The sequence below is a fragment of the Lissotriton vulgaris genome, chromosome 12 (genome assembly GCF_964263255.1).
Source record: "Lissotriton vulgaris chromosome 12, aLisVul1.2, whole genome shotgun sequence".
Classification (NCBI taxonomy): Eukaryota; Metazoa; Chordata; class Amphibia; order Caudata; family Salamandridae; genus Lissotriton; species Lissotriton vulgaris.
In genome coordinates, this window is record NC_141700.1 from 44,281,140 (window position 1) to 44,287,068 (window position 5,929).

The window sequence follows — 5,929 nt, forward strand, 5'->3', positions numbered from 1 at the left end:
GCCCTTAATGAGTATCTTTGGAAAGGTTCTAAGTCAAAAGGGGAGCACTCATATTGGAAATGTCTGTCCTGGACCCCAAATCTCTGGAATCGCTGAGACTCTACATGAATTGTAACATGTAAACTGAGGGAAAACGGCAAGAAGAGGTAGCGGAAACCCCAAGAAGCTAGCGAGGCTCGAGCACCCAGAGCAGACCGAGCAGGAGCACGAGCGGAACCATGAGCCAGCGGGATACCTTGCTGCACCTGTTCGCTGGAGGGTCCGTTCTGGAAAAGGAGGGCCCAAGGTCACTATTTCGAGGGCTTGGTCCGAACCTGGTGGGAGTCGCACCCTCAAGGGCCCTCTACTTTGCATCCTACTCCAGAGCCAAGGAGTTCTACAATGGGGTCTTCGTGCCCAACAGTAACATTGTGCACATATTCTCAGCGGGTTCTGCAGCTTTCATCACTAACTCCTTGATGAACCCCATCTGGATGGTGAAAACCAGGATGCAGCTCGATCGCAGGGTGCGTGGTTTGAAGCCAAGGAATGCCCTGCAGTGTGCTCGCTATGTGTATCATACAGAGGGCGTGCGAGGGTTCTACAGGGGTCTGACTGCCTCCAATGCTGGAATCTCGGAGGCCATCATCTGTTTTGTCATCTATGAGGCCTTAAGAACGCATGTGAAGGCAGGGCACCTGTCTTCAGCGCCAGCCCCCTCCAACAACAAGGGATCCACCAGCTTCATGGGGCTAATGTTGGCTGCAGCATTCTCCAAGGGCTGTGCCTCTTGCATCGCTTACCCACACGAGGTGATCCGGACCAGGTTACGGGAGGAAGGCACCAAATACAAGACCTTCTTCCAGACGGCGCGCTTGGTGACCCGTGAGGAAGGATACGCCGCTTTCTACAGAGGACTTTCGGCACAGCTGGTGCGACAGATTCCAAACACAGCAATCGTGCTGTCCACTTATGAGCTCATAGTCTACCTTCTGGAAGACCACACAAAAAGACCTTTGTAAGGGTGGACCATACCAACTGACCACCCAAAGGAGGGGGAACCTCAAAAGACTTACGGTCAGATACACTGCTGACAGTGCTGAGGGGCTGGCCAAGTACTGGACACTGGTTCAGGTCCCTCGGCACGATGGACATTGCCTTTTGGATTGTTTCTTTCTAAAAGGATTGGACTATTATTAACGTTAATAGTTAATTAAATATATATAAAATATTTTATTTGAAACGTGCAGGGTCATGATTAAGGTTTAAGCTGCTAGTGAATAAAATCACTCTGTGTAACATGTAAATATGTTTTTAGAATGTCCACATGGGAACCACCTTTTCTTAGGTGTGGCTAGATTCTCTGGAGTGACATTGTCTTGAACTCTATACATGGAATATATTTGTTGAGCTCCTTCAGGTACAAGATAGGCCTTTTGTCGCTGACGCCTTTTGCACCAGAAATAGAACTGAATAGAATCCCACTCCCTTTTGAGAGGGTGGTACCGGAGCTAAGACTTCTATTCAGCAGCCTCTGGATTCCTTCAAGCAGGGCCTTGCTCTTCTGTGGATTTTTCAAAATCGTAATAGTAATTGTCACTCAAAATCAGTTGTATCTCACACCAGGGTCTCAATTGGAGAAATTATAACCATTCATGGTACCACTCCACTATATAATCCTCACAAAAGGAAACCTAATGGTAAAATATTGGAATGGAAAAAACCATACTTATGTGAATTCTGTCAGGACCAACTTCAGTCTGGTCTAATCTCTGTAACAAAAAAGCATTCTTATATTAATAATATATTCATACATGTGCCCTCATGGTTGATTCCCAAGTGTACGTGACTAGTGCCAACACACCACCATTGTGAAAGAACAATGAGTAACTCAATATTCTCACCAAAAGCAGAAAAATATTCTGCCTCTACCTTACATAGGTCCTTTGTCTATGTGCGGGCACCGACAAGAAAATTAAAACACATCAATGGTCATCTCTCGGTTGTACTCAAACAAAATTAATCAACAAAATTACTAAAAACAAGGCTTCCCTGCCTCATATAGAGAGTTTATGTACTTTCACATATACTACCTAAGCCATGTGAGATTTTGTTTATCACTATTTCCAGCAGAGTGACATGACAATGGTCCTGAAGAATGCCGCAAAAACTTTTTATCTGGCAGAAACGTGTTGACCTAGACTGATAGGGAACATCTATATCCTTATCGTTACACTGGTTACTCAAATCTTCCTCCCACAGGCAGCTCACAACTCTATGTGGCCTGGTCATGCCTTTGATAGGTGAAATGTAGGTGTGGATGTTGCAGTAGGCTGTGTCAGGGACTTTTCCCCATAAGGGACTCACTGGCATTGTTCCTCCCACTGATGGGTTGGTCCATCTCCTTTGCCGGGAAGGATGGGACAAAATGCTCTTTGAGAATCTAAAAATGTATGGATGTTTGTTTAAATTTATAAACTTTCTTTCTTCTACAGACTTTTTTATGATGTCCTAGTTCGTTCTGAACAACACTGATCCCATAATGGGTAGCTGCGTCAATACATTCTTTTGAATTCGCCTTCCATGCACATCTGCCTCCTCGTAGCCACCACCAAACCTGCAATCGCTGCTGCTGTTCCAAGGGAATCCTATAACATATTCACCAAATATCGAACATGCTGCTCCATTATTGCAGTGTGGCCGAAAAAACACCCTGGTCGCCGTGTTCTGCCAAACTCTGAACATTCATCTGTAAGATCTGCACAGTACAGTTGTCATAGGTTGATGTTCTAACCACCATGGGAGCCCTTTTCTCCACCCTTTTATGCACAGGACAGATGGAGCAGCACCCTCTGATATGATTGTCCTTGTAAAGACTCTCCAGCCATCAAAGAAACCAACTTGACTACTGGAGGACATTGGAAGAAACTCCTCTGTAAATCCACTGCAGAGATACTTTTTGAAAGTCACATCTGACTACTGGAAAATGTGATGCAACAACAGGGGCAGATAGCATGCTATATAGATGACAATAGCTTAACAAATTGAATTTTTCATCTCCCACTAGCATATATCTCAACCAGTGCTTAATGTGAGCCGGTGATTTCTAGTGATGAGAACTGGCACTTAATCATTAACACCAGTGCTTTTCAAGAGCACCAGTTAAGGACACATTAATTTACAAGGAGGTTAACGGCCACATGCATCATTGCACCAGTTTGCAATTCCTAAATTGCGAAAATTAAGGAATCGCAATTTAGAAATCGCAAACGGCAATGCATGAATAATTCGCAAATATTTTTGCGATTTCTCAATTTTTCTTAATTGCGATTCACATTTTGCGAATCGCAATTAAGGAAAACCTTCCCATTGATTCCTATGGGCCAAAAGGCCCATAGGAATCAATGGGAAGGCATTAACATTTTGCGATTTTCATTTTGCGAATCGCAATTTGTTAATGCATTTCAAGGGTGCTGAGGGGGGTCCAAAGGACCCCCCCTGCACCCTTGAAATGTTTAAGTGCAAGTTTCACACACACATGTCCAAAGGACATGTGTGTGTGTAACATGACACTTTCAAAAATGCTTTTTTGAGCATTTTTGAAAGATTTCGCAAATTAACACGAGGTTCAACCTCGTGTTAATTTGCTACCCCTATTTGCGAATTCGCATTTTTTTAAACACTCATGCATTGCATTTAAGGAATCTCAAAAATGTGATTCCTTAAATGCAATCGCATTTTTAGAAATCGCAAAAAATTGCGATTTCTAAAAAATTGTTTAATGCATCCAAAAAAGTGATTTTGGAATCGCAAACGGCTGAATTTTGCAATTCGCACCGTTTGCGACTCCAAAATCGCTTAATGCATGTGGCTGTAAGTGGTTTGACCAGAATCACAGGATTTTGAGCCGATGCTGAGACTCGAGCCTTGTTCCCCAGCTCCGAAGTCCACAGCTCTGGCCATTACGCCACAGTCTCTCCCGGCTGCCATGGTTAGAAGTTGGTTCCGTTTCAGGTGACGCTAACAGGAGAAATTGGCTGGGCCAAGCTGCCTCCCGATGAGAGCCACAGCACTTATTTGTTTACAAATTAACCACTGCTTTCAACTTTTTGAGTCTTCAAGTAGGGTGACAGTAAGTGGTTTTGGAAGGACAGTCCATTGAAATTGGAGAGCGAGGAAGGTTTTCAGGGCAGGTGACTTGCTAGACGTCAATAAAGGGCATCATGGTTGTTTGGAGGAGGAACATGTTTCCAAGAAGAGTTGCGACGAGAGGTAGGCCCTAGTCCTAGGATGCTATGTAGACACAGAGTTTATTTGTCAATAAAACACCATTTTAAGTTTTGTGCATAATGTTCATGCTGCTTTGTTTTGTCTTACATAAAAAGTAATATTCCCCACCTGTGGCCTCAGTGTTACAGAAGGATGGCTGCCGCAGCTCCCATTAACTCACTGAGCTACATTAGCCCAAATAGAGGTAGGCGAGCCGCTGAAAGCTTGAGCAAGGCTAGAGCCAGATGCCTGGATGTGGCTGGGCTCTGGGTCCCTTTGGACCCCCAAAACAAGGAGTCAGAGGAGTTGTCCTAACGGCTAGGGTGGTCGACCTCGAATCTGTGGACCTGGGTTTGAGTCTCGTCAATGACGTTGTACATGCTGTGATTCTGGGCAAATCACTTAATCTCCCCGTGCCTAACCAAAAAAAATGAATGTGGCCTCATGTAACACAACTGGTGCTATGTAAAGCGCTCTGATACCCGATACCGGGTCAAGTTTGCGCTATATAAAACTCCGTAAAATAAAAATAAATAAATAAAAGGTTAGTGTGGGTTCTGCCCACCACTGTCAAACACCAAGAAAGGAACAGAAAACCTTACACTTTGGTGAAAAAAGGAGAGAGAAACAAATACCCATCCAGTGGCTGAATCGCACTGAAACATGAAAATGTGTGATCCTGGGCAAATATTTTATTTCACCGAGCCTACTTTTTTTTCATTACGGAAAAGCACCTTTAAAAGATGGGTTCTGTGTGTGCCCTGTGGGGAAAAAAACTTGCGTTTGAATTGATTATAATATTGTTCCTTTTACAATAATAATCCACCCCATTCATAGAGGGCAGGGCAACTAATTGGTTCTCACTTCACTAATGCACTGACGTCAGAGGCGGCGGGGGGAGGGGGGAGGGGGGGTTCTAAGTTCTTTTAATACATACAGCTCAGTGCAGTGATATAATCTGATGTTTTATGGTAAAACGCTTCCGTATGTTGAAGAAATACACTAATATTTTTCATTATGAAGAGATTTTAGCATATTTTTGCTCGGTATTTTTTTGCATAATCTGCTTGCCACATTTTTTAATGGCTCAGCTCGCTGCTGAGCTCTTAGAGCCGAGCCAGGCTATACGAATGGGGCTCTTCTCACTTGTTAAATTTGTGGCTCCGCCCACCTCTAGGAATACAGAAGTGTTTATCACTCCTTTGCTGCACCAGCTGTAAATATGTATTCACTGGTCCGAGCGGTTTTCTTCCAGCATCGAAAGGGTAAAGCGAGCTCGGGTCATGTCGTACGTCAGAGCTGGGCCCGGCCCTGCAGGCGGCTGAGGGGGCGGACGCACGTCAGACGCTGACGTCAAGGCCCAGTCTCTGTGGTGCTGTGGGTGGGGGAGGCAGAAGGACAGATGATGATGCTGCGGCTGTCTGAGAGCAGGTCTCGTAGGCGACAGTGCAATGCATTGGGCCAGGGAGAGCAGGCACAGACCAGGGAAAGCAGGCACCAGGTAGAGCAGGCAGATGCCATGGAGAGCAGGCAGAGGCCAGGGAAAGCAGGCAGAGGCCAGGGAAAGCATGCAGAGGAGAGAGCAGGCAGATGCCAGGGAGAGCAGGCATCAGGGAGAGCAGGCACAGGCCAGGGAAAGCAGGCATCAGAGAGAGCAGGCACAGGCAAGGGGTGGGCAGAT

General features: G+C 45.3%; 1 pseudogene; it reads left to right on the top strand.

The window, feature by feature from the left end:
• The first annotated feature begins 218 nt into the window (after nt 1-218).
• Nucleotides 219-1,269, top strand: LOC147673209 (solute carrier family 25 member 33 pseudogene; annotated as a pseudogene).
• Nucleotides 1,270-5,929: the final 4,660 nt, after the last annotated feature.